Source organism: Cryptomeria japonica, chromosome 6, assembly GCF_030272615.1.
Source record: "Cryptomeria japonica chromosome 6, Sugi_1.0, whole genome shotgun sequence".
NCBI lineage: Eukaryota > Viridiplantae > Streptophyta > Pinopsida > Cupressales > Cupressaceae > Cryptomeria > Cryptomeria japonica.
In genome coordinates, this window is record NC_081410.1 from 46,824,256 (window position 1) to 46,835,915 (window position 11,660).

Sequence of the window (11,660 nt, forward strand, 5' to 3'; positions counted from 1 at the left end):
AGATCCATTCAGGATAATCAATTGGGCGTATGAATCTGACGTCTAATAATTTCTCAAGCTCTGCTTTGACCAATAATGCAACTTGTGGATGCATCTTTCTTAATTTCTGTTTCACTGGTTTTGCTCCTGGTTTAACTGTCAAATGATGCATTACCAAATCCGGATCTAATCCAGACATATTAGCATATGACCATGCAAAGTTGATTTGCCGTTCTTTGAAGAAACTTATGAATTTTGACCTTTCGGACTCTGTCAACGATTGAGCCAAGAATATGTTGTGTGGAACCTCTTCTGTACCAATGTTTGTTTTAATAGTCTCCTCTACCAACATGGATGACTTTTCCTCATATGATGCTGGGAGAATGTCGAGCCTTCCATCTTCGGGTGCCTCGGAGAGGTTTTCGCCCTCAGATACGTCCTTTCTTTTTACTTTTTTGGGGTCAGACAGCGCCACAGTGTGGTTTTCGCCATAAGACCCTTGGTTTGTTCTTATTTTCACATTTTTGCGACTGGAAGGTCCGACACCCTCACCAAAATATGCCACGCTATTGAGTTCTATAATGTATCCTGCTTTATGGTCCCTAGGGGGGAGATCGTCTTGTATGCCAAGATAGTCAATAAAAGCTTCATCATTTTGGAATGTGTCAAATTGCGCAGGTCCTTCATGATCCTAGTCAATGAGTTGGTAGTGAACAAGGGGAAGGCCTTCAATGTCTTCAAAGTTAGCGGGGCTAAGAGTGAAGATGCAGTTATATTCAGGTATGTCAAGGTAATTATCGAGGTCATCGATGGCACTCTCCTCATCAGTCTCAATCGCGAGTGAATCCAAATTATCATCACTAGTAGCGCATTCTGGGACAGGTGTTCTCATCCTATGTGATTTCAACCTAGAACCTTGAGACAAGGACTGTGTGGAATCCTCATGGGTTATTTCTTGACCAACTCTAAACTTGTTATAAAATTCCTCTTCTTCTGTGGGTTCATCTGGCTCTCTGAATGTCTCGGTGAGCTCGTAGTCACTGGATGACTTATCTGAACCCCATTCCCATTCGTTGGAGTCTGTGGAATAACGATCCTCTTGTTGAATTTTAGCAGCTTTGATTTATAAGGCTTCTTCTGTCCTTTGAGTGTGGACCTTGGAAGTCAGGAAACCAAGTCCTTTCGAGCGTTCCTTTTTAAATGTCAATTCAGGTTGTATAGGTTCAATGATGCCTTCCTTTCGTAACCCAAGAGGGCTTTTTCCATCATACCCAAATTTTTGTAGAATTTTGAAGCCTTTGCCATATTTCTCACATGGTAAACTGATGTGATCTTGTGTGTCATCTTCAATGTCTTTGTAAAGCATTTTGTATAGATCTTCCTCTTCTAGTTCGCCCCATCTTTGAAAGGTAGTAGGGTCCCATTTAAGTACCATGATGGATACTTGTTTGTTAGGATGTGGTCTTCCATATTCTTTTGGGGAACTCATGACTTGTCATAAGTACATGGTCTGATTTAAAGTGTATTCCCCCATACCTTTGTCTTGAAACTTGTCTTTAAGCCGACCTTGTTTTGATGTCGAAGGTTTTAATGACTCTGGATCAATGTATGCAGAAGAAGAAACAACTTCGTGATTACTGGGAATGATGGTCTCAGTTTTTGATCTCAAGTTATTGCAGTATATGAATGGATTAGGATCGTCGTTAACTGTTACCTCCACTCCATTATGAGGAAACTTAATGCATTGGTGATATGTGGATGGGACTGCCCTCATTTCATTAATCCAAGGACGTCCTAGCAATATATTATAAGTGAGATCTAGATCCAAGACTTGACAAACCACATCCTTTGTAACTCGCCCAACTCTGAGAGGCAAGGTGACTGTGCCCTTGGACGAACATTCTTCATCATCATATGCCTTGATGGTGATTTGATTTGTAGAATTCACAGCTTTATCAAAATATCCCAATTGTTTAATTGTGCTCAATGTACAAATGTTTAGACCAGCTCCTCCATCTATCAGGACTCGTTTTATTCGATGTTTGTGTATGAAGGCTTCAACATGTAGCAGTGCATTATGTGGCTGACTTATGGAGGCGTCATCGGCTTCTGTGAATGTAAGTGAATGTGGAACGGAAAGGTATCCCACCATGGCTTGAAATTGGTCCATGTTCAGATCAGTAGGAACGACAGTATCTCCCAAGATTTTGTCAAGAATGACTTTATGAGCGGGGGATATGCGTAATAGCTCAAGGATGGAGATGAGCGCGAGTGTCTTCCCTAACTGTTCTACAAGGTCATACTCAGGTTTGGTTGATGAGGAGGCAGTGTTCTTGGCTGGAGCACCCTGCAAAGTGAATTTACCTCGGTGGGTTGTGACATTACATTTAGAGGTAGGTTCGAAAGAAGATCCAACACCTTTTAGGACAATCCTGGGTCTCCGGGTAGAATTCTCAAACGTTTTGTCCTTGATGATAATGGTAGAGACATAGCTGTCCATCGAGATGTGATTGATGGTTGAATCACAGTTATAAGATGCTCTGGTATAGTTGGTTTGGTCATCTGTGGCTTTAGCTTTTCCCTTGTCATGTTTTGGGAATGGTTCCTTAAACATCTCATGTTCTTGATTAGATGAGTGTCCCTCAATCTCAATGTCACCTCTATCAATGAGATCTTGTATGATGTTCTTCAGTCGATGACAATTTCCTGTCTTATGACCTTTGCTCTTATGAAATTCACAATACTCATCATCATTCCACCAATTTGGTTTAACCTTTGGTTCATATGGAGGAAAATCTGGAACTGTGATTACCTTGTTTGCCACTAGCTTTTTGAAAACTGACTCAAGTGGTTCTCCCAAGGGAGTGTACTTCCTTCATGATCTGGAAGTTGTTTGAGTATTCACTTGATTGCTTGTAGAACTTGATCCTGAAAAAATGAATTTGGGTCGCACTGTGTTGGCGTCAACAACACCATCATTGACTATGTTCTTGTTTTTGTTCCAAAATCTCAGCTTGTCTTTTCCCTTAAAGTCATCTTTGTTTTCCTTGAATATCTTAATGACTCCTTGTTCAATTAGGACATTCTTTGTTGCTAAGCCTTTTTCAATGACGTCCTTGAAGGTGGACAAACAAGCTTTCCTTAAGTCATAACCAATCTCTTTGTTAACATTTTGGGTGAACATTTCTACCATTTGTTTTTGTGGAATTTCACAAGAGCATCTGCTGGCTAGATTCCTCCATCTTTGTAAAAATGATGCAAAAGACTCTCCCTCTTTTTGCTTGGTGTTGCACAAAGTATTGACTGATATGTCTGTCTCTATGTTGTAGGAGAAATGTTGAATAAATGTCTCTTCTAGATCACCCCATGACTTAATACCAGGTGGGAGTTGGGAGAACCATTCCATAGCTTGATCACCTAGGCTCTGTGGGAATAATCTCATCAAATATGTCTCTTCTGAAGCTACCTCAATGCAAGCTGTGAAAAATTGTCTTATGTGTGCCTTAGGATCCCCTTTTCCTCTATACTTATCAAATTTAGGCGTCACAAAGTGTGTAAGGAAAGGAGGCTTTGGAATGCTCTTGTCAAATGGATGAGGACATATGTCTCTCATTGTGTATGTTGGCTTTGGTGTATTTATGTCCTCCATTTTCTTTTGTAAGTCCCTGATTTGTTGCTCCAAATTGCTCTTAGGTGACGATCGACTTCTTGGACCATACCCCATGCTTGACGCACCAATTGGAGGCGGAGCATGTTGCATATTTGGATGATATTGATCATACACATGTTCATATGGAGGAGGTCTATATTGATGTTGCATATATGGACCACTTGGTATAGATTCATGTTGAGGAACAAAATATCTATTTTGTCCATGTATACCATACTCTACAGGCATGTCATGTTCTAATGTGTTGCCCCCAAATTTGACACGGGGTTTCCTTGTGTCCAAATTTTGAGCATGCCTTTAAATATCCAATTGCTTTGGTGGTTGATCCTTAACATCGATATGTGATTGAGCATATTTCTCTGCATAAGACTTCCATAATGGTCTGCGAAGGTGAGTATCATATGCTTGACCATGTGTATGTGGGACCTCTGGTTTTTGAAACAAAGATGATGGTGATTCAGGCACCATATGTGGTCCTCTATTGCCTCCACTATTAGGTCTCCTTTGATCCATGTTGGAGTGAGGTTGTTGCAAAGGTCGATTTTCCATTATTTGAGACATGTCAAAATCATGAGGTATCTTGGCTCCACTGTGTGCCATCATTTGTAAGAAGTATTGTCTATCCCTCCTCATTATTTCCTCAACCAATCGATTGAAATGGGGATTCATAATGGATTCTTCCACATCTGCTGAATGTATGGAAAAGTTGTCCATATTGTCATTATGTGTAGCATTGTTGTTTGTAGTGTCCATGTTCTCAACATTTGGAATGTTTCTATAGGCATCCATGCAAGGTAATGTAGTATGATCAGAATTGAAAAAGATATCATTGTCATACTCATAAGAACTCATGTTTGCGGACTCTTGAGCCTCTTTAGTTTGTCTCCTAGATTTTTGAAGGCGGGTTTCAACCATGAACTAGGTATTGACCGAGATGTGTGAGACTAGATGAAAATGGAAAAAGTATGGAAGACCAAGAGTTGGATGGAATGTAAATGAATATGAGGTGTACTTGCAATGTCCAAAGTGTAAGACCAAGTATGTATGTAGTAGAGTAGGTGTGACTTCCAAAGAGATAATAGTTTCTCTTGATGAGGTAAGTTGACCTTGACTCTAAGTAAGACCAAATGAGACCCAAAGGTAAGAAACCTTGATGAGGGACCATTTAGCAAAATGTTGTTGTATGTAGTGTGTTGACAAAGTATGATGAGGACAAGCAAGTGACCTTTTGACTCAAGTTTAGACAAATATAAATTTAAAGCGAGATGTGAAGCAATGATGGACTTTGTGAGACCCAAAGACAGGTTGAATGCTAAATGAAACTTGGAGAAATGACCTAGGAAGCTCAAGAATTCCGAAACTGACTGTGTTTGTTTGCTGGACTGTAACAATTTTTCAATTCTGAACATAGACGCTCCTGTATACTTCACAAACGCGGTTTCCTAACACATACGTGGCTCTATTCAACACATATGCGCTTCTGAGATTTTTTGCAAAGTGTAATGTTGATTCTGTAAACACAGACGCGTTTCTGCCCTTCACAGACGCGATTATACAATACATACGTTATTATGTCAGACACAGACGCGTTTCTGCAAAATTTGTGCAATCTTTTCCAATCTGTGAAGTCATTTTGTTGTAACCAAATCTAACTGTTTGACTGTTTTTCGTGACAAGAGGACACAATGTTATTGAAGACCTAATGTTTGCAAGTGTCTAGACTCCAAAATGTCTCCAATTAAAAGTGTGTTGTTTGATGTAAAAATGTTTTGCATACACTTGAAGACACAAAAGACACAATGTTTTGCTGTTTGGTTTTGAATGTTTTTGATGTTTACAATAAGTCAAGCACAATTCTTATGGCTGGCCAAGACAATAGTTGTTGATCCCACATGGGGTTTTACCCCCAAGGCTACGCTATTCAGAGTGGATACTTAGATGCTTGACCTCACTGGCTCCACCCTCGGCACTCACTTCTCGGGTTAGCTAAGCATCAGTCCCCACGAAAACTCCCTGTGGCAAACTTTGTATCTCTACTAAGAACCGTATGTGTGTGGGCCGCTACCAGAGGTCCGACCTCCTGCCCCAACAACTAGAAGGATTTTGGGCTTCTAAAACAAAAAGGTGCTAGTAAGGGCATCCGCTTGTGTGGCCATACATGTGGCACTTTCAGCTCTGTAAATACAGAAGGCTCCCAGCTGGTAGGGGTTACGCCCTACAACTGATCAAATAAATTTGATCAAACGGGTTTATGGGGAGACATAGTGTCGGTATGAACTAATCAGCACACGTTATCCATAGTTTTCACCATGAATACAGTTGTTTATAGTGGTTCGGAAGAGGTGGGTTTTCCTTGCTACCGCTTGGGTCGTTCTCTTCTCACTAGTAGTCCTAATGACCACATGGGAAGACAGGCCCTCTAAAGATTAAACAAAAAGAACCTATTGCTCAAGACACAAAAGACAATGATTCAATTTTAGTGCACCAATTGAAGTGTTTGCTAGTCTATGAAAATAAGGCACACAATAAAAATCCAAAAACCCTTGCCAATGACCTGTAACAAAGATTTATTAGTAGTTTGGATTGTTTCAAATGATCACCCCTTCCTGCAAGCACACAAGTTAGGTAAATTTTAGATCCAAAAGACTTTGTGAAATAGGGGCCTTCAACCAAACGATTTTGCTTTCAAGACAAGCTGCACCAATTTCGTTAGCTAGATCTGAAAATGTTAGTGCAAAATAAACCAGATCTGAAACCCTAAATGCAAAAACCCAAAACTAAATCAATAACTCAAAATTTGAAATCAGTGAACACAGACGCGATTACCCTTGACACAGACGCGACTTCGTGATGCAGATGTGGTTCTATGAGACACAGACGCGATTACCCTTGACACAGACGTGACTTCGTGATGCAGATGTGGTTCTATGAGACACAGACGCGACTCCAGAATGCAAACGCGACCTTTGGACACAGACGCGGCTAAAAACACCGTAGACGTGACTTAATAACACAAACACGATTCCCGGAACTTGCAAAATAAAATACTGCCAATAACACAAACGCGATTCCAGATGTCGCAGACGCACTAGAAAATCAAAAACGCGATCCGAAAGTGCACAGACGCGGGAGTATCAAAATGCTGTCGAAAACGTCAGATCTGCAACTTCAAAACACAAGATCTGCAACAAAAATGTTAAATACAAAAGGGACAAGAGTCCCACCGGGCGTGCCAAAATGTATATGGTGAAAATGGATAACAATAATAACGACATTGAAAGGCTAAATGAATTCAACCACAAAACCCTAGCCTAACAACAACAAAGATCCACCATAACATATGAAGATTACCTAAGACAATGCAAATCAAACGAAATCACAAAGATTATACCATCACATGTCCAATAGGGTTTTGATCTCCATTCTTCCTATCTCCATTGATCTTGCTTGATATATTTGCTTTCAGATTTTATGTGCACAAGAGCTCAACAAAGAACGGAATGTGGTTGCAAGTAGGATCGTAGTGTAGTCAAGTCATTAAGATGATTGATTAGGGTTTGATAATGAAGGAGGCATCTCCTTATATAGAAGACACAATAAGAAATAGAGGGATAAGATTGAGAGGTGTAAAAGGAGGTCGACTGTGATTAGAGGGTAGGTAAAAGAAATAATAAAATAATGAAAGGGGTAGGTAGTGTAGGAATTAAGAGATGAATGACATGTGTCATAGGTGAAAAGGTTAATGAATTAATTAAATAAATAAAGATTTATTTAATTAATAGAGGAAGCGGGATAAATTAAATAAATAAAATATTTATTTAATTTAGGAAAAAGGATAATTTAAATAAATAAATGTATTTATTTAAATGAGAAATAAGGCTAGAAGAGGATAAATGAATTAATTAAATAAATAAGAATTTATTTAATTAATAGAAGAATTAAGCTTAGATAATTAAATTTATTTAATTAGACTGGACAATTTTGGGTGTCTACAGTATCAACAACAATAAAAGTGCTTACAATACAATCACTTCCATTCTCTTCTTTGCCTCCACCATAGCAACACTTATGTACACATGGGCAACCTCCTTATGCCTCTCATTCATCCTTCATTCCGATATAGAAAACTACATTCAACTATTTCACATTCTATTACATATAAAATCTACACCCAGAGGTTGAATTTATAAAACGGTAAGAGCTCCAAAACCACCAATAAAGGTTCCCAAAGAGGAGTCTTCATTACTCATGACCAAAAAACTTGGAATGCCTCCATGAAACTTGAAAAGAAATTGGTTTAGCTTCCAATACCTTCCCTCCAACATGGACACCTATACTTGCAATATAAACATTTTATTAAATGTAATAAATGATTGATAAACAAGAGACACATGTTGCCTCTTCCATACTCCCACTTGGATAAGCCCATAGGTCACTCTTTTTATACTTTCATAAATCATTAGATATCTTATTCTAGACACCCATAAGTGGAAAAAACAATATAAGATATTCGAGTTCACAACCCACTTTTATTGTTGCTAGTGTGACCCATCGCCCGTTATGAATGTATTACAAACAATGGAGAGAATTAAATATTACAAATTATTTTCCCAATACATCCTAGGTGCATTAGGAAACTTTCCAAAGATGTTAGAACCATGTAATAGGATTTACAAGTTAGATGTCACTTCAATTATAACACCTTATATATTCTAGAAATGAAGAGGAACACTATTGACATCTTTAGACAGTTCTTCAATGTTTGAGAGAACATGAGCTATATGAGAAGTTGTCTAAATGTACCTTATTCCAAAAGAAGGTTCTGTATTTGGGTCATATTAATTCTTCTAGAAGAATACCAGTAGATCCAGCCAAGATCAAGGCAATTCTTAAATGACCAACACCTAGAAATGTACATGAGGTATGTAGCTTTATGGGTTTAGCAGGATACTACAAAGAGTTCATGATGATATTTTCAAAGATAGAAAATCCCTTTACCTCTCTCCAAAGAAAAGGGAAAATATTTGAATGGACAAAAAAGTGTCAGGAAGCATTAAATGACCTTAAGGAGAGGTTGACATCAACTCCTATATTGAAAGTTCCAAACCTAGAGGGTCAATTTATAATGGTCATTAATGACTCGAGAGAAGGATGAGGTGGAGCACTCATGCAGGAAGGGCATGTGATTGCATATGCATCCAGAAAGTTGAAGTCATATGAGAAAAACTATGCTCCTCATGACCTTGAGCTAGCAACAATTGTGCATTCTCCGTAGATGTGGTCATACTATTTGTTAGGTAAACTCTTTGAGCTCAAATTAGACCATTGAGGTATGAAGTATATCTTCTCTTAGCCTAACCTAAGTGCTAGACAAAGAAGATGGTTAGAATTAATTTCTCGCTATGATTTTGAAATAAGCTACATAAAGGGTAAGGAAAACCATGTAGTAGATGCCTCGAGGCAAATGAGACATATATCTCATCTATAGTCTTCATTCACTTTGATTTAAGGGCTAAGGTCTTGCATCAGTTAGGAGGAGATGAGTATTACTAGTATGTAAAGGAAGCTCTCCAAGGAAATCCTCAATATCTGAGGTATGATGGGTTCTACTTCAAGCCAGATGGTCTTCTAAGGTATAAAGGCCAAATGTATGTGTCAAATTCGACAAAACTAATAAAGTTGGTAAGGAAGGAAGCACATTTCACACCATACTCAAGACACTCAAGAGTAACAAAACTCCTAGCTGACATTAAACCCTTATATTTCTGGAAGGGAATGAAATGTGATGTTGCAAGATTTGTGGCAAGTTGTTTTGAGTGTTAGAGAGTTAAGGTAGAACATCAACACCCAAAAGGACTCTTATAACCATATGACATTCTAGATTGGAAATGACAGGTAATTAGCATGGACTTTGTGCAAGGTATACCTATGTCTTAGAATAGGCATAATATTATTTGGGTAGTGGTAGATTAACTTACCAAGGTAGCAACTTTATACATGAGAAAATAGATGGAGCATCAATCATAGCCCAAAAATTTGTGCAAGAAATTTTAGGTTGCACAAAGTTCTAGAGAAAATAATTTTAGATAGAGATGCACATATGACATCAAGGTTTTGGCAAACCTTGTTCGCAACCCTAGGAATTCAGCTGAATAAAGTTTAGCATATCACCATGAGACAAATGATACATTGAAAGAGTGAATTAGGTTTTAGAGGATCTACTACGAATTTATTGCATGGACCAACAATACAAATGATAGGACTACTCACCCCTTTTGAAATTTGTCTATAATAATTCTTATTATTCAGCCATCAAGATGGCACCATTTGAAGCATTATATGGAAGAAAGTGTTGAACTCCTATAAGCTGGGATAAGCTAGAAGATATGATTAGCCTTGGTCTCAAAATGCTCTTAGAAATGGAAGAACAAGTAAAGTTGATCACATAGAGACTGCCATAAGCTAATGATAGGTAGAAGAATTATGTAGATGCTAAACAAACCTCAAGATAGTTCATAGTAGGGGAGAAAGTACTCCTGTGAGTCAAATCAAATAAAAGCTCAATCAAGTTTGGAAAGTCATCCAAACTAGCTCCCAAATACATGGGTCCTTTTGAATTGATTGAAATCATCAACCCGGTTGCCTATATGACTACTCTACCTCTGGCTCTTGTCAAACTGTATAATGTCTTTCATGTATCTTATTTAAAGAAGTATGCATTTGGATTTGATCACATACTTGATTAGAATTCACTACTGGTGTAGATCCATGAGTGGTCATAATCGAGCTTCATTGAGTGCTTGAGGTGTGCAAAATTTGCTTGTGTAATTACGAGATTACATAATGCAAGCTCTAGTGGGACTAATATGTAGAAGACAGTGCCACCTGGGAAGATTATGGTGAATTCCATTAGAGGTTTCCTCATTTATTCAATGTCTTCAATAGTTGAAAAGACTTTTTATTTTTATTTTTTCAAGTTGATACTTTAATCAACGAGGATGATGATTCTTACTGGAGAGGATAGGTTACATCCCTCTCTATAACACTAGCAATGCTTTTTACTTACATGGTATTTTGCGGTGAATTTACATATGGATTGATTTACATTAGATGGATGATTTGCATGTAATGCTTATCCTTGATGTTCAATAATGATATATGATTACTGTTGTGATTCGATGTATATGATGATGATTATATGTTATGGGTGAACTAGAATTGAATATCCAAGACGAGCATCACTGGAGAGAGGGATATAGACATGAGAACAAGCAAGCAATGCCATTCGAGTCTTTGCACACATGTGCAGGTTCAAGTTGTCTAGTGTTATCCTTGTTTCATCTTGCATCTCTCCAGTTAAGAGTTAGTTTGACCTATGTTGACCCTAGTGGTTAGACCTAGACCTTAGCATTGAATGGATTATCCCATGGCTAGATTGTTGCCTTTTTGATCAATTAAATATATATATAAGTATAATGATTGTCGATATTCTATTAAATTTTGTTACTTCATCAATACTTATATAATTAGATGTATAACCACACACAATGTATATACATGTGCGTATATGTATATATAAATATACATATATGTATATGTATATATAAATATACATATATGTATATGTATATATAAATATACATACATGTATATGTACACGTGTGTTTATACACATAATTGTATACCTATCAATGAATATTGAAGACTAAGATTTGTTAATATAAACTTATTACAATGTGGATGATGGGATTAAAACCCATGTGATTACATCACCGAACTTAAGAGTATTGAAGTTATGATTTCATAGTAATACTAAGCAGATTATAAACAACTTCACCTTTGCTTTGAAATACATATATTTGTACATGTTATGTACTGATCAAAAGGCCAATAACGACAAGTTATGTGCCAACAACTACACATGCATTAATTGAAACATCTTCTCAAAAGACATATTAGTTCTGAGAACATAAATGCTTCCAAATCCACAATGCCTAAAACACAATCAAAG